The sequence below is a fragment of the Lissotriton vulgaris genome, chromosome 5 (genome assembly GCF_964263255.1).
Source record: "Lissotriton vulgaris chromosome 5, aLisVul1.2, whole genome shotgun sequence".
NCBI lineage: Eukaryota > Metazoa > Chordata > Amphibia > Caudata > Salamandridae > Lissotriton > Lissotriton vulgaris.
Window position 1 is genome coordinate 804,018,490 of NC_141693.1, and position 19,048 is coordinate 804,037,537.

The 19,048-nt window shown below is 46.4% G+C and overlaps 1 long non-coding RNA gene across 1 annotated transcript in view; it reads left to right on the forward strand.

Annotated features, from left to right (window-relative positions):
- Nucleotides 1-19,048, forward strand: part of LOC147711610 (uncharacterized) — a 91,380-nt gene that overhangs the window by 2,315 nt on the left and 70,017 nt on the right. The gene's annotated exons all lie outside the window — the stretch shown is intronic.

The window sequence follows — 19,048 nt, forward strand, 5'->3', positions numbered from 1 at the left end:
TAGGGACTGGACCACTTGGAAATATCACTTTGATAAAACCAGTTGTATGTTGAACATTCTTAATTCGAATAGCTGTAAATGTTTCTCACTGTGTATCTCAAGGATTAGCTGGTCATCATTTACCTCTATTACATTCAAATGATATTGTGGGAATGACAATATTTACCTCTTTGTTGCGTTTGTGTAAACTGTGTGCTTTATGTAATATTTGTATATATATCTTCACTTTGTAAATACAAGTACATGTTGTGTGATTATCACATTTTTTATAGACATCTGCTCTTGCATAATTCATTAACTCTAAGTTGGCTATGTTTTGCCATCTTGATATACATGTTATGTGTGACGGGGCATCTTTTGGAAATTTGTGTTAGGAGATTTGTTTGCATTAATATTTAATAGCAATGTGTTCTTGACCTGGTGGTAAATGTTTTGAATTATTGTTTACATGCCCTTTGCTTTGGGTAATCTGTGTTAGCATTATCAGTTTGTTGCAGGCATAAGGGCCTACGCCATTCGTTGCCTGATATGTGAAGCAGGGTGCATTGAAGGAGATTCTACTAGGTAACAGGGAACCAGTTCTGTACTTGTAATGTGTTCCCAAGGTCAGGTGTATAGGAGCAGCTAGGCTCCTAAGTTCTGCATCCACCGGAGCTGGATGGTGATGTCATAGCATAGACCATCAGGACAGAATGTGATTAGTAGTTACTTGAAGTTAATGTGAGAACACACAGGAAAGGGAAATTTCATCGATAGAGCCTCAGAGTGTGATATGCAGATTTTGTTACGTGTTGGTTGGTCGGATATGTGAAAGCTCTGTGTCCATGATGACGCCAAGTAACTTGACCTTGTTGGTGAGGGAAACATCCTTTACATCGCGGTGATTACACTGCGATGCAGTTAGAACGCAGCCGTTACAACGGAAGTCGTTACATCGACTTGCGCTGGATGGCGCTATAACCTAAGGAATAGTAAGATTTACTATTGCAACACCTTCCCTACTGTACGTAGACTGGTGTTGGAATAGTAAATCTTACTATTCCTAAGTCCAGCGCCCTCCGCCCTCCAGCGCAATTTGTTGTAACAACTGTTTGTTTGTAAAAACTGCAATGTTAGATACTGCGATCATTTTGATCGCGTTGTGACATCACATATTCGTTGGTGAAGGTTAGTGTGGCTTCCTGATCCTGGGCATTCGACGATGGCTGGGTGGTTGACCAGTTCCCACATATGAGCATTTCAATTTTCAATGTCTTGCATTTGAAGAGATTGCAGTTCATTCAGTCTTTAACTTTCAGCGGCAGGGTCCAAGATCACTGCGCTCAAGGTCAGAAGGTAAGGAGTGGGGTAAGTCTTGATAATGTTGGGGTGTGGGTTAAGTTTGTGGTTGAGGAATAGGGGCATGACAGTGGCAGGATGACCAGATTTTGAAAACCAAAAAACAGGTTATTATACAAACATAGAAGTGGGACTACAATTTTCCACCAGGCACAACATGACCTAATTGGCAGCATTCACCAAAATAGAAAACACAGACAAGGTGGGGCTTGTGGAAATTAAAAGCTTCATTTACACACTTTATCACCTGTATTAATTAAATGTCTTCATACTAGGGGGTTGATAAGTAATTCTGAACAGGAGCACACGAAAACATGCTTCCCTCTGTACTCAGTTGACTCTCTCTGAAAACCAGGATATGTGCTAAATTTACTGAAATGTATCATAAGAGATTGCATATAAGCATCAGCAAAGCCAATAGGTCTCGCCTTTGAGAGCTATTGGCAATGTTTTATAGCCATGCTGTACAGCAAAGCTGGTGTTTTGTAGTGACTAAAACACATTTTAAAAAGTGCTATGACACAACATAAGTTTACTGAACTTAAAAAAAATTGTATTAGCGCTGGATGCATAATAGTCCATTTTCCATTATTATTTGTAGCCATGCTATAGAGCAGTCACACTGCTTTACAGCAAGACTACAAGTCACTGCATAAATAGGCCAAGCCCATGCTGTAACAGTTGAATCAAAAGGCAATGCCAGAGCCAAATGTCCAAAAAGCGAGACCTTTTGGCTTTTCCAATGCTTGGTAAGTCTTGGCACAACACTCATGTGAATCTGAGCAAATCAGTTAATCTCCCTATGGGTGAAAAAATGTCATTTGGGTTAAAATCCCATCACATAAAAAAGCAATTGCACCCATTTACAAGGCTTAGTGAAAATACATTTGGAAGCAGATAACATCTTTTGTCACAATAAAAGCAGATAACATCTTTTGTCACAATAAACATCCATTTCAAAGGAGAAAATATATTTTTTGAAGTGTGTGTGACATAATAAAACATTTCGACAAATGACAAAAGGCTCATCGAGGATTACAGGGAAGAAGTATTTCAATCACTCGAAATCAGCGAAAGAGGAAGTGATGCCAGCACGTCCTGGCCAATTAGAAGACAGCTAATAAGAGGGACAATGAAGCCAACAAATGCTAAGCAATGAATGGGCTGCAAGCCCCTTGTTTTATACAATATTTCTCACAAGCGAGAGACAGGGCCGGACTGGCCGTTGCGGGCACCGGGCAATTCCCCGGTGTGCCACAAGTGTGGGGACCGGTTTTGGGCCCCTGTGGGTCGTTTTTGTTACAGGGCCTTTTTTGCTGCAGAGCATATTGATACATTGACAAAATGAATAAAAGAAAATCCCTTCCAGGACAGGGTGTGGTAGGGACTCTTGATGCTTTTATGTTACGAGCTGAGTCAACCCTTATCCATGAAATCGCTCTGACGGAGTGAAGATTATCCTTGGAACCAAAACTCCCCCAAGGACAGCTCGATCCGTTAGAGGCTTTTAACAGCATTGATCGCCAAGAGAGTACTCCCCCTACCAGGATAACGACTAGCAACACCACTAAAGAAAAGGATAGTGTTGTGTTGAGGGAGGCCAATGCCAAAACCAAAATAAACACTAGGGGACAGAAGAGTACGTTTAATCAAGTCAAGTCAAGTCAATTCAAAGAGGAGGTGGCTGAAGGGCCTCCTTCTGCAATTAATCCCGGTAATATAGCCACCCCCACAAGTCCCACAACTTCTATACAGGGCACAGTAAGTAGAGAGTTCTGGGGAAAAATGGGAGGGCTGGCTACAACCCTATTAGAACCCCTACTTCAAAAATTAAATCAAATTAAAGCGAGTATTGATAAACTTGAACAGATGCAGCAGCCTCGGCCAAGCTAGCCAGGGCCGTTGATTAGCCAGCCGCCATTGACTAATCCCTGCCACTGTTATTGTACCACAAAGGACATACAAAAAACTGGGGATGATAGGCCCTTGCTTTCACAATCAGGACCCTCAAACCCTGGTCTCGTGACTACACCACTATCAGGTCAATTAGCTCCCCTGCACATGAGACAGATCCAGGCAGGCCCGTCTACTGTGCACCACAAGTCACAGGCCAAAAGTTCTATCCAGGAAAGTTTATTAAATATTCAAAATTAACCCTTAACTGGTAGACTTAGACTTGTAAACATAAGGAAATCACCAAAGAAAATTGGACAAGACAAAGCATCTCACAAACCAAGAAGTACATCCGTCATAAACACCCTACACCTTCCACCGGAAGCAACTCCTTATACGATAGTGCTAGCCAATGTCCCCATGTTGCCTGATGGCACTAAGGAACACTGGTCTTCACTTAAAAATAAAGCACTGTCTCTGCTAAGCTTAAGAACTGGATTATCCTCCCCACTCTTTACTGAATTCAAAATGGCCAGACAGGTTGGTTGGATAGGCAGTTCCAAGAAGTTGCCTGGGGGTGATTGTGTGGAGTTATCATTTGGGTCGCCCAACCTTGTTCAAACATTGCTCGACAAGGTGGGTAACTAGACAGTTGAGCAAACAGGGATCCACATTCTACCACTGGGGTTGTTCTACAAGCCTCCTAGCCATAAGCAGTTGCCACTTAGAACGGATGGTGGTGGGGGCTGGAACCAATCTAGATATAACATCCCACTGAAAAATCACTATGCGGCTCTTAGTATTATGAAGGACATAGATTGACTGGAAACATCTAAAGATGGGCCACATGAGAGAAGGGCAGAAATTAGAGGCATTGACATTCCTATGCTTCATACGCAAGGACTAGTAGAGGGTAGGGGAGACAGTAGTGGCGAAAGGAAAACTTCTTCTCAACAAAATTTCAGAGTTACTACCGGAGGTCTACAATGTCCAACAGCTGGCAAACCCACCTCCAATAACTGCAGAGGCTCATCAGTCCATAGTTAGGAGCGGTCACTGGCCATTGGATAGGGAGTCTTAAAATCTCAGCAACCCCACAAACTTCTCATTGAAGCTCAAAATACTGTCTTGGAATGTGGCAGGTCTCCGCTCCAAAATAGACAACCCACAGTGGGGTACCTTCATCCGAGACTCAGATATATGTATGCTGCAGGAAACCTGGACCAGGGAGACAACCCATAGACCCGGTTACGCAACCTACAGCGTACCTGCCACATCTGGGGGGGGAGGGTGACCATCTGGGGAACTTACTACTTGGGTTGCTACACATTTGGGTTGCACAGCGAAGCAGGTGGAGACATCACCTAGTGACATTCTTTGTATTATTCTGAGCTCTCCAGCCAGGCCTAGGTTAGTGCTTATTAATGTATACTCATGTCCAACCGGATACGGGCAAGAGTCTTCCACCCTCGAGAAACTATCCTCATTCATATCCACAGTCATTGACAATGACACAGTGATCTTGGCTGGTGATTTTAATTGTCAGTAAGAACCATTGAAGGACCTGGAGGCTGATGACCCAAATGACAAGGACCTGCATTGGGCCATGCCAGTGACCGATGCACAGGCAGTACGGGCATGGACATGATTAGTTGTTCAGTTGAACACCCTCACCCTGAATTATTTGCTTAGGGTGTGCAATGGGCGTTCTAACTCTGACAGTCCGGCAAATTTCACCTATAACAGGTGGGTTCCCCTTCGATCCTAGATTATAATATGGAGAATACTAAATCCTGGCATCGGTTGGTCAATTTTAAGATTGTTTCTAGATACGATAGTGATCATAATCCTCTGATCCTAGAATTGGACTCTCCATATATTGGAGAAGCCCCTAAGGACCATTCGCTGAAAACATCAGGGCCAATCCAAACTAGTTGTAGGAGGAGAGTAAGATGGGGCACCCTATGTGAATCCCAAGACAGATTATCCTCACTTTACCAAACAATTTTGCCTTATTTGGAGGTTGCAATCCAACTAAGTGAGTCCGGAGATTCTGTCCGCGCCCTCAGTAAAATAGCAGAAAATCACCAAGGATTAGTGCCTGCTCTGGCGGGTAGCTTTGTAAAAATAATACAAGTAAAGGCAGGCAGTGCTCCTAGACAACCCTGGTAGAATGGCAAATGCCGTAAGGCTAAGACAAACCTGTTGACAGCTTTTAAAAGTAATGATAAGCTGGTGATGAAGGGAAACAGGATACTATACAAACATGAAATTAAACAAGCTGAAAAGGAATGGGAAATAGAAAAGTGGGATCGTTTGAGAGATGCTTTAACAGGAGGGGCATGAGGACCTTTTGGAAATTAATAAGCTTAGACACAAAGGAGGATAATCATGCTTTCGAACCAAACTTGGACGCGGAGGTCTGGAGGGCACACTTTCAGTTACGTTACTCTAGGAAGAGGGTAATCTTGAGCAAGCCGAAACCTCCACCTCCCTCACACACCTAGTCAGCTCGGAAACCCCAGCAGTTTCTGTAAAAGAGGTAACGGCCGCAATTGCCCGAGTAGTACCTGCTAAGGCCCCGGGGCTAGATAAGATCCCTGGCGATCTCTATCGCCATGAACCTAGTGTTTGGGCCCCCTATCTCCGGAGCATATATATATTATTTTTTTTCGAAAAACTTTATTGTGCAATGCAAATATCATTACAAGTATGGGCCTACAACCACAGGGGCCGGCCGCTAGAGCATAAAAAGCAGTCGTAAAACATCACAAAGCAGCGACTGATCCCCTAGAGGTCCGGCAAAATACAGGATACAATTCTCAGCAACACAGGATGGAATCAGGATATAGTTATTTTGTTTTTTAGAAAAGAACGAAAAGAAAAAACAGACAAACAAATCTCAAGGCGGAAGCATTATGGACAAAGTCGAGCTCCGACAGGGGGGACCTTCAATACAGGATAGATAATCAGGAAAGCAATAGAGATGACCAGGGGGGGAGTCAGTGGGGAAGTCAGATAATCAGGAAAAAGAGTAAATTCTTCCAGGAATGTCAGGATCAGGGGGACAGAGAAATGTACGGATTGTCCTCAAACGGGGGTGTACAGACGTTCCCTCGGTAGGCGTTCCATTTACCCCAGATTTTATTCCACGCCCTAGGTTTGCCCCTAGCCAAATACACAGTCTTCTCTCTAAACATTCACCAGTCCATATTCTCCTTCCATACTGACACGGTGGGGGACCGTTGGGAACCCCACAGCTGTGCAATATCCCTCTTTGTGATCATGTTCCCAAGGGCCGTCCACCGGGCCTGAGCGACGTTGAAATCATTCGGCTCCCCCACATTCAGCAAGCATCTCCGAGCCTCAGGCAGCAGAGCGACCCCGGTGACACATTCCATTACCGCATGCACACGATTCCAATACGCCGCCACCTCACGGCATTCCCAAATGATATGGAGAAAGGTAGCACTCAATCCACACCCCGCTTGCATAGCCCATAGCAACCAAACGAGGACCAGTAACATACACCCGATGAAGAATTTTGAGTTGGACGAGACGGAGACGGGCGGGAATGGCGACCTCTTTCGAGGAAGACAGTGCTGACTGCCAGTCTTCGTCATCCAACTCCAACCCGTCTCCAGTCCAGGCCTCCCTGAGACGCAGAAGGAGATCTGCCCGATTGTTGATTAACTTCTTATAAATCAATGAGATCGTACTATCGGGCAGATGACCATCAAGTATACGGTCCTCGAGTGGGGAGGACTCGGGAACATTACCATCGGCAGCGAAGACCGGCGTCAAGGCATGGCGGACCTGCGCATACCTGAAAAACTCTCTCTCACTCAACTCATACTCACTCTGAAGCACCTCAAAGGTCTTGACCGCGCCTTTCACCCAAAGGTCACCCACTCTGCTTATACCAATCATAAGCCATTTCTCAAAACCTTTTGTTGTCCAGAGGCATCCCAGTCGTTCAGAAGCATACAGAGGGGTCGCTCGTGTCAATCGATCATTCCATCCCATGGCCGCATTCGCATCCTTCCACACACGCACCGCAATCTTGGTGGGTCCCGTTAGATTCCTCCCCGCTGTCCGAGAATAGAGCGCCCTATTGTCGTTACCGCCAGGCAACTGATGTTTATCCATCTCGAATGCCGGATTTGGACTGGGTGCATTCATTGCGTGGTCGATTGCGGATAACTGGGAGGCCCAATAGTACCTCCTGATATCCGGGAGCGCCATGCCCCCGTCATACCAGGGGAGAGTTAGCTTTGCAAGAGCAATACGTGCGCGGCCGTCCCAAACGAGCCTCCTCTGTAAACCTTCCACCTCCCGAAAGTAGCTTGCCGGAATGACGTCGAACGAATTCTGGAGTGCGTATAACAACCTGGGCAGGGACATCATTTTAAAGAGTGCCGTGCGGCCGAGCGGCGATAACTGCAATCTACGCCACCGAACCACGTCTAGTTTCAATCTTCGGAGAGGAGGATGGAGATTGTGCTCATAGCGGGCAGCTGGGTCTAGCGATATAAAGATCCCCAAATATTTAAAGCCGGATTGAGAGATCTGAATGGGAAATCTACTTGGTAATGGGGGAAGGCCGCCCGAGATAACGTATACTCAAGATTTAGACCAATTTATGATCAAGCCCGAGTTCTTGCTGAACGAGGTGAGAACGTCGAACAGGACGTTAAGGGATTTACGAGGGGAGGTAAGGTACAAAAGGATATCGTCGGCATACAACGAGACTCGGTCCTCAAAATCGGGGGCCCACTGAATGCCCTTTATCGACGGCTCCCATCGGAGCCAGGCTGCAAGCGGTTCTAAAGCAAAAGAGCAGGGGGGACAGCGGGCACCCCTGCCTAGTAACCCTCCCGAGAGTAAAGGACTTGGACACTCGACCGTTGACCACCACCTGAGCCAGCGGTTCCGTATATAACAGTTTCACCCACCCGACAAATTCAGAACCAAAACCAAATTTCTCGAGGGCGGCCCAGAGATAGGACCATTCTATCGTATCAAAGGCCATCGTGGCGTCCAAGGAAGCCAAGATGGCTGGCTCCGGAAGAGACCCCGCCCTCGCGAGAACACCATGTAGGCGCCGCAAATTTAGAGCAGTGTTCCGGTGTGGAATAAAACCGGATTGATCCGGATGGATCAGGTCACAAATCACTGTAAGCAGACGATTAGCGAGGACCTTGGCAAGAACCTTAGGCTCAGCATTCAACAGGGAGATGGGCCTGTATGATGCGCAGCGATCCCGAGGCTTGCCCTCCTTGGGAATTACTACGATCGTTGCCAAACGCTGGTCACAAGGGAAGGTGCCAGGATCACGTGACTCCATAAACATATCGCGAAGATATGGTGCGACTTTATCCGGGCGCAGTTTGTACAGCTCAATAGGCAAGCCGTTCGGGCCCATAGCCTTGCCCGAATGGAGAGAACGAATTGCGGTCGCAATCTCGTTTACAGACAACGGAGCCTCCATGCACTCTCGATCCTCCCCAGAAAGGCAAGGCAGCGCAATGTCCCGCAGCAATGAATGGGAGTCGTCCTCATCTCTATCGGACACCGGGGAGTACACCGCACGAAAATAATCCGCAAAACACTCCACAATCTCACTCGGGTTAGTCACACTCTCACCATCTAAAGTCTGAATCACAGGGACCACACGATTCGCTCTTTCCTTCTTGTCAAGCCACGCAATCAATTTACCTGCCTTATCCCCAACATCATACAGTCTACCCTGCTGCTCCCTGTACATCGTCTTGGCAGCATCCGTGACAAGGGATTTATAGTCAAGCTGCTTCAGACCAAGGGCGTGGAGTCTATCATGGGTAACGCCTGATTCTAGGTCAGCCTCCAATTCCAATATTTCCACCTCAAGACTCACCACCTCCTGATTCCTAGCTTTCTTGGTTTCAGCTATTAAAGATAGGGCCTGTCCATGGATAACAGTTTTAAAGGCTTCCCACAGGGACACAGAGACGAAACAGACCCCTCGTTCTCCAGAAAATAGTGGTCTAGGGTCTTTATCAGACTATTACGGGTCTTGGGATTACGCAGGTACCAGGGGTTGATAGGGGCGATCCGCCCCGCAGCATTCACCCCAGTGTCCATGTAGAGCCACAATGGAGAATGATCCGAAATGCCCCGGGCCAGGTGTCTGATCTCCCTAACAGAGGAAGATGGGCAGCGGGCATAAGGATGTAATCAAGTCTGGAGAGACTCCCATGAGCCCTAGAGTGAAAGGTGTACTGACTCTGTGTCGGATGCGTTAACCTCCAGCAGTCTACCAGACCAAAGGTGTCTAAGAACCCATTGAGCCATGACTGGGAATTAGGAAGATCCCTGGGGGGGTGACGATCCATACTGCCAGAAAGCACAGAATTGAAATCCCCACCCATAAGGAGAATGCAATCAGGGAGCTCCAGCATCTCACTGCCAACATCTGAGCAGGTAGAGGTCTGGAGACCCGGGGGAACGTATACAGTGAGCAATGAAAGAGTCTTACCCTCCCACCTACCAGTGAGGGCGGCATAACGCCCTCTGTCGTCGAGGATTACGTCATCAATCTCTAGAGGGAGAGAAGACCAAACCAGAATACCCACCCCTCTAGAACCAGTGGTGAACCCGGAGTGTGCGACCAGGCGATAACCCCACCTATTCATAGCATGACACATATTTCCCACCAAATGCGTCTCCTGCAAAAGTACCACATCAGGAGACAAGCGATGCAGATACTGCAGTACAACACCCCGTTTTATGCGATCACCCAATCCATTGACATTCCAAGATATTAACCTCAACCCACTACCCCCCATCCCCACAAGTGATGCATGAGTCACCCCACAAAGAGCAGGACACTTGAATCATAGAAGAAACCAATACGTTGCCTTGAGAAAGAAAAACACATTCACAAACACCCCTTCCCACCACCCAACCAACACCCGTTACAACTCCCCCCTCCCTGCACTCCTGCAGTAGACTAAAAAGCCACCCCAACATGCAGTGTGCCTGTCGCCCTAACATTCCCACTCTACAAAAAGACCCTGGAGGAGGGAAGAGGCCCGTCCCTCCCGCCACTCAGAAGAGAACATCAATGAAACATAGTATACAAAAGAAATAGAACCCAGATGAGCAATGTCTAATATTCTGGGTTCAGGAGCCGAAAGGTCATTTCTGTGCAGGCTCACCATCCTCAGCACCACCAGGGTGCTCAGTCCGGTCGTTTCGGCCAGGCAGGGAATCCAGCCAGTCACTCACATTTTCCGGCCGCTCAAAAAAGAATGTCCGTTCCTCGTATTCCACACGAACGCTAGTAGGGAAAAGCATTGCGTACTTCAATCCTAAGTCCCGGAGACGTCGCTTAACTCCCTGAAAGCCCATCCTTTGTCTCTGGACGAGCTGAGTAAAGTCCAGGTAAAAGTTAACCGTGGAATTCTCAAATTTCACAGGGCCGCTCACTCTCGACGCCTGCAGGATAGCATCACGATCCCTGAAATGAAAAAGTTTGGCTATGATAGGCCTCTGAGAAGCGCCCGGCTTAGGCTTTCCCCCCGGAACGCGATGGGCACGCTCCACTGCGAAGAACTTGCTCAGTCCAGAAGGGGCAAGGTGGTTCAGGAGAATATCTTCAACCAGGAGGTCAATCGAGTGAGTCTCGGGATTTTCCGGAACACCAATGACGCGGATGTTGTTGCGTCTTGCCCTGTTCTCAAAATCCTCCAGCCGATGGGACATCAGGTCATTAGCCGATTTCAAATTGCCAAGTTCGGTCTGAAGTTCAGACACATTGGCCGTGAGGCTGGAAGTCTTCAGATCCAACGACTTCACCTTCTCGTTGGTCTTAGACAGGTCGGCTCTGATCAGGGTGACATCAATGGCAACCGTGTCAATTTTATGAGCAAGAGCCTCATATTGCTGGCTGATGGTCTCCTTCATCTTGGTAATGGCGCCCATGATGTCCTGCAGGGACAGATCAGTGGGGGCGGTTGGGTCCTCCTTGGCGTCCTCCGGGGTACGACTGGGGACTCCAGGAGATCCTTTGGATTGAGTGTACCGGTCCATAACGTTGGATTGGACCGGTCCCCCACGAAGGGGCGTCTTAGTCTTCCGTTTCTCGACTTTGCCCCTGGCTGCCATGCTGGAATATGCACCCCGGAGGGGCCCGCGAGACCTAGTGAAAATGGCCGCCTGCGGGCAAGGCACCAACAGTCCACAAAAACTGGCTTGTGCGGCCAAGACAAAGTCACGACTTGACCCAATCGGCTGAGATGGTAAAGTCGCACTCACACTGAATAGAGGCTGGACAGGTCCCCGACCAAGCGGAACCTTCTCGTAATCAGACCATGCCAGGACCCAGAAACAAAACCGAAAGTTGGAGTAGGGCTACTGGGGAGACCCCACTGCCGTTGTTATTCAACTTCGTCCCGGCTTCACAATTCGCCAAGTACCCGGCTTACCGCAAGGTGGGCCTCAAAAGTTCAAATCGCTGTAATTTCGGTTTCCTGAGTCCGAATTAAAATCTGAAAAGAGTTATGAACTCAGTCAAGGTTCATCTTCAATAATCCGTACAAGAATTCAGGATGTTATCAGGATAAGTTGCGAAGAGTGGCGAGGGTCCTGGGAGCCCTGTGCTCACGCGACCATCTTGGATGCGCGCTAAGCTCCTCCTCCCTTCGGAGCATATTTAACGCTATACTACAGGGAATGGAGATCCCCATAACATGGCTAGGGGCTGAAATTATCCCTATTTTCAAGAAGGGCTCACTCAACTATCCTGCAAACTATTGGCCTATTAGCCTCATTGATGTCGCACAAAAAATCTTTGCCCAAGTGCTCCTGGACCGATTGCAGAACTACATGGAGGAGTTTTCCATTCTTGCCTCCTATCAGGCCGGTTATCGTACAAAAAAGTCCACAATTGATCAAGTGTTCAGGTTGCAATTTTTGCACTGGGAAACAGTAATCTTGGAGGGTGGCAGTCTCTAAATGATCTTTGTGGACTTGAAATTGGCCTTTGATCTAGTGCCTAGAGAAAAATTATGGGCTATCCTATCTGATTTAGGGGTGCCTCTGTACTTAGGCGAGATCCTGAAAAGATTGCATGCGAACAACTATGCCCAAACTAGATTTGGAAAGAATTGAGATCTCACTGATCGTATACCCATAGAGAGAGGTGTGAGACAGGGGTGTGTCCTAGCCCCAACCCTTTTTTGTCTCTTTATAAATGGCCTAGTGGGAATATTGGCAGCGGGAGGGGACATAGATGCTCCAAAACTAGCTGGCCGCAAGGTAACTGCCTTGATGTTCGCAGATGACAGACTCCTGCTGTCAAAATCACAGATGGGTATTCAAAGGGCACTAGATATTTTTTTCTATTCTGCAAGAACACAGGGCTGGAAATGAACACCCAGAAAACAAAATATATGGTGTTCAATGCAGGCCACTCAAAGGGTCCCAATCCACAATTAGCCAGGGAAGTTTTACAGAAAGTCTCTGCTTGTGACTATGGGCCCGATGCAGGTAATATTAATTTACCGATTTTTAATTACCGAATTTTACCGATTCGGTAATTGAAAATCGGTAAATCAATGTGGTTGACATGTAGGTATTTCCAGATGTGGAAATACCGATTCTGTAACATTCGGTAAATACAGAATCGGTATTTCCCATTGATTCCTATGGGCTTCAAAGCCTATAGGGATCAATGGGAAATACCGATTCTGTATTTACAGAATCGGTAAATACTGAATTTTGCAAGGGTGCAGGGGGTGTCACTTTGACACCCTCTGGCACCCCACAAATAGGCATGTGCGCCATGTGGCACACAGACATGCCCTAAGGGCATGTCTGTCTGTCACATGGCTAGGTGTGCATGCACACATGTGCATGCACACCTGAAATCGGTATTTTACCACACAATAGGATTGTGTGGTAAAATACCGATTTTGTAGGGCCTTTGGGACTCAGAAGAGTCCCACCTACATCTGAGATTTACCGAATCGGTAAAAATACCGATTCGGTATTTTACAGAATCGGTAACTTTACCGAATCGGTAAAGTTACTGATTCTGTAAAATTGTGCCCCTACATTTCAAATCATGTATACCGGTCGGTAACGGCCGAAAATACCGATTTTCGGCCGTTACCGACCGACCTACATCTGGCCCTATGTGGGCCTAACCCTCAATGAGAAAATGGAGTGGGGTGACCAGATCAGGAAGGTTTGTCTGAAGCTGACACAAACGTCAGGGGACCTTGCGAAACAGCAGAGGAAGTGTGTACGTAAGATGCTGGGGCCAGTGTTGGAAATCCATAAGGCGCAAGTTAGAGGGGCTGCCATGTATGGAGTTGAATTATGGGGCCATAGGCCAACCAAACAACTCGTAAGGATCGAAAACTCATTCCTTAGACAGCTAGTGGGTCTTCCCAATAGCACCCCTTTAACTCCGCTCCGAATGGACCTGGGCGTGAGCCCAATGGCAACAGGAGGTAGCGCTCAGACCCCTACTTTACTGGTGCCGCCTATGGAGTACTTCAGAGTTATCCACGTATAAGGAGGAATTGAGGGGGGGCAAACAACATTTTTTGTCTCACCTATATTAAGAACTCCTTTGTAGCCATTGGAATGGGAGACTTATGGGAAAGCCCGGAAGAAAGCTCTTTGGTAACACCAAGAAAAGCCCTGATAAAAAACATTAAGGATCACCATCTCAATTTACTCCAGAGGGGCCCCAGGACATGCACACTTACTACATCCTTTCTAGATGTGAAATTCCTATACCTCCTAGAACCTAGCATTGATGACATACAGCCCTATCTAGCTAAAAAACAGTTCAGGCATGGCGTACTCCTCTTATGTGCTGTTACCTATAACTAGGGGGGTAGTCTGAAGAAAGATTGTCCGTCTTGCAAAAACTGCACGGAGACCGACTTGATGTGCTGTTTTTCTTCCCTACCTATAAGGCTATAAGGGCTCGTTGGTTAAGACAGCTTTGTAGGAACCTTGGAACTTCCCATTACCTACAGGCCTACAGAATCCTGAAATATGATACCAGCATGCCAATTGTTTATTCTGCCTCCCGTTACTTGTTCTCAATGTGGTGTGCTCGTTGCGCAGTTTTAAAGAAAGTACAAGTTTAAACTGCCCACCCTCTGCACTTTCCAAGACCCCGGACACCGCATTTTAATTAGTTTTTTATCTCTTAATACAGTCGACTTTGCATTTTATGATCGAGATACTTAGGGCCAGATGTAGGAGCCGAAATACCGGTCGGAAACGGCTGATTTCGGCCGTTACCGACCGGTATTTAGTATTTGGCATGTAGGGGGCATATTTTACCGATTCGGTAAATTTACCGAATCGGTAAATTTACCGAATCGGTAAAATACCGAATCGGTATTTTTACCGATTCGGTAATTCTGAGATGTAGGTGGGACTCTTCTGAGTCCCACAGGCCTTACCGATTCGGTATTTTACCACCCAATCCAATGTGGTGGTAAAATACCGATTCCTGGTGTGCATGCACATGTGTGCATGCACACCTATGGCATGTGACAGACAGACATGCCCTTAGGGCATGTCTGTGTGCTACATGTCACACATGCCTTAAATCGGGGTGCTAGAGGGTGTCAAAGTGACACCCCCTGCACCCTTGCAAAATTCGGTATTTACCGATTCGGTAAATACCGATTCGGTAATGCCCATTGATTCCTATGGGCTTCAATGCCCATAGGAATCAATGGGCACCGATTCGGTAAATACCTATTCTTACAGAATCGGTAATTCAATTACCGATTCTTTCTACATCTCCCCCCTTCAATTTTACCGATTCATAAATACCGAATCGGTAAAATTCGGTATTTATGAATCGGTAAAATTAACTTACCTACATCTGGCCCTTAATGTCTACCAAGCTATTCAATATTTTATCTTTTTAACTTTTTAGATGTTCTTATATTTTCTAATGAGTATACAAAATTGTTTACATCGATAAATTGTAATGAATTTGTAATTGTTTCACATGTGCTTTTAAGGTCCTGTAGGCCGAAATAACGCATCTTTTGACTGACTGACTGAGTCTTGAATGCCCTGGAGACTTCTTGTTTTATTTAATTGGTGAATCAAATTGAATATTTTATCTCCAGAGAAGGGGTTTGTTGTGTAGTACTTTCTGCCGGGTGTATGCACGCATGGATCTTGTTCCAGATAATACACAGGACAAGGAAAGAGCTGTATAGGACATGTAACACATTTGAACGTACCCATTGATCAGATGGGGGACTCATCTTCTGGGACACCTGGCTGTACTGATCAGTTGGTAGTTCTTGCAAAGAGCAGACCTATTTAGTCAGTTCCTCCTTAGCTAATTTATTTTCGCCTTTATTAGTCAAAGGCACTCACTGTGACTGAAGCTAGCCATGCTTGCTAAAAAGAAATGTTACTCTTGGATACATTTGCCGTGCATGCTTCGCTATATTAAACATTAGTCGCCCAAGTCCAACCCATACGGATGATAGAAAGGGCATTATCATCAAATAAATATTATAACCACAAATTGTAGTATTGGGCTTAAAATATTAATTTGGTGATATATTTCCCCAAGGCCAGCAATTTACGCTTCATTAATGATCTCTCCCCATCAGGTATATTTAGTTTGGTAATATTGGCGCCTCCATTGGTTGCCCTTGGGCTTCCCCCATACGTTTATAGGACACCTGAACAAGAAGAAGTAAGTGGGCAGGGCAGGGACCAGTCCAAAGTGGAACCATAATCTCCCTGTCTCTGTTTGCGGAAGATAGGCGCCCGTCCCATGGCTTGGGCAACCGAACACTGCGAAATTTGCTCAAGTATTAGCTGTGCTCGTTGTGCAAACACCTGTGTGTGTGCAACGTAGAATCAGGGAGTTTTACGACTGCGATTTTGATGGCACTTGTTCTGGTAGTGAATGCAGTAAGCTGGCGACAGGTCCCGACGCACACCGGGAAATACATTTTAAGGGGGGAGCGAAAGGAGCCACTCATTTGGGCAGTTAGTTAGGAGGCTCGCACAGAAGAACTGACTCTCATCATTGCCTAAAACACCATAGACAGGATTGGTTGCGGTTAATTATTAATTGGTTGAATGCTTACTGTCCCAATCCAGTGCTGTCTGTGTGACTGTCTGTACTTTTATCAGTGGATTGGGCTAGAGACCTGACCTGTAATAAACCTTCTTAGTCTCCGAAATAGAGACACATGAACTTTGGCATTACATTCACGTGAGTAATTGAAAAGTACCTGGACAGGGAGAGCAGGAGCCAGCTCTGTTACTGTTCATAAACAGGAGTGTAGCTATCAATGGAGCAGCAGGTGCAGTGGCACCGGGGTCCATGGCTGTAAGGTACCCCCCTGCTGCCCTATTATCAATGTTTCTACTGCCCGGACAGGGACAGGTGGGACATTTCCCATGCTCGAATTCGTGCCAAGGGCACCTTGGTCACGCCACATGCTCTGTGCTGTGTGTTTGTGGTGGACATGTTATCGTATGACGATTCCAGACCCTCCCGATCCCGATGATGGTTCTCAGGAAGAAGGGACTGAACCATGAAGTCGTGAGAAGTAAAGAAGTAGCCACGATTCTCGTGGGCTTATTTCTTCAATCCCCACAGAAACACAATGAGTTCTTTCGTTTGGGAGGGACACGCTTTCTGCTAATCAGTACATTTGGGGCAAGATTACAAGTCGCCAGGCAGGGCGGGAATACTGCCCTGGACAATTCTATGTGGCTTTGTATTGGCACATCCGAAATTACCAGGTGAGGGAATCTTAAAATGAATTACCTCACTGGGGTTCCTCTACCGGTTAAACCACTTTGGAATCCTTTCTGGGACACAGCCTGGTCCCCACCAATCCATCACCACCACCTACCTATATACCAACCTACCTTCACACAGTGACAGCATGAGACGCCCCGCCATGCCACAGGAGAGCCCAAAGTGGCCACACCCTTCTGCGTCACATTGCCCCCCCACTTACCCCCCCACCCCTCCCCCCCCCCCCCCCCCCCCCCGCCTTGACCCCGCTCCCATTTAGCAAGTGCAGCGTGTAGCTGGTGTATGGGAGCAGAAAGGTTCCTGGAATTTGGAATGTCCATGTGAAAAAGGACATGGTAATCCCAGGGTCATGTGGTTATTCCTCATTCCATATTGAATGTATAATCTCATTGTGCAAACGAGGCATTACCAACCACAATCGGTAATTCTGTCCGTTAATAATTCTGGCCCCAAATCCACGATTCATCTCCTAGCCGGACCTTTATCAGGACCCTATTGCAAGAAGTCGTAATATACTATACATTGAACAAAGAACATTCAGAGGCATATTTGAACGGGGTTGTGATGGGGCTGTACATACGTATGTATCTGATAAATGGCCTGTCCACAACTGAATGAATGTAACTCAGTTTGTAGTTTCAGTTTATGTAACGGTGTTGTATTGTTACTGCATATCACCAAGAACGAAATATATGAAAAATAAAAAACATTAAAGAGTTGCACTCCTTTTGGGGGAAATATGAGCTGAGGTGACATGGGAGTGCAAGACAGCAGTTTTGGCAGTTGTGCATAGAACACACTGGGTATGGTACTAGAAACCAGAACCAACTTATCTTCTGACATAAATATTGTGTCCTAAATATTGCTTTCTAGAAATATTGTCCCAGTGGAGGCAATGTATGTCTGCATGTGATATTTCTATAGTGCAAACGTAGCCAAAGGCAGTGGCGGGCGTACATGGTCACAGACAAGCATAAACAGTGGTGGCCGATAGGAAACGGGGATGGCGGGACGTGGCGGGGGCAATGGGGGGTTGACAAATATAAAATAAAAACACACTTACCTTTTCTGCCATCTCTCCTCCATCTCCACTTCGCTTCTCTTTGTGACTTCACTGGCACACATGCTCTCCTGAGCCAACAACGCTAAAATGCAGCGTTGTGATTGGTCCGAGCGCTGTGGATCGCTGCTCAGTTGGGGACAGGAAGCTTGGGCATATTCCCCACCATCTTGCTGTGCATTATAGCCTGGTGGGGAATATGTCCAGCGGCCATAAATATTTGGCCGTCCCAAGACGGCCGGCCAAGCAGTCATGCGCACTTAAGTGTGCCCATACCACTCCTCCTCCCTGAGCCACCCCACCTGCCCGCCCTAATCCAGCCCAGCAGTAGCAAAAAATATAATTATAATAATTATCATTTTATAAAATATTTTATTATATTTTAATCTTTCATATTATCATGTTATTTTTCCCTTTTTCACTGCTCTAAGAGCAGTGGGGCGACACTCCTCCGCCTTAGCACAACAGCCGCCACTGAGCATAAAGACAACCAGTCAGAGGAGGGTAGGATGGAAGTGGAAGATTAATGCACTGTAACATAGTGTTCTGTAAAGGCAATAATAGAAGAACTACCCCAGTTCGGGTGATATTTTTTATAAACAGTATTTAGGCCACATTATTTCTGTCAGACGATAATTTTACAAAAAATATTCTGAAACACAGCATGAGTACCAGTAGCTATCTTTTGGATCTATATAACCAAGGCATATTGTGCGTAACAATCAGTTTCTTAATGCAGCCTGCAACAGCGATGACAAATTAATAGGCGATGAGTAACATATGAGGAGGAGGCTATGGTGGGAGCACGGCTGTGAGTAATAGACCAGTGAGTAGGAGGAGTGTAGAGAACATAGATTGTGAAAGAGACAGGTGAGCGGAGGAGAGTTGTAGAATTACTGTGTTGTGAATAATAAGTATCAAGACAAGCATTTGCA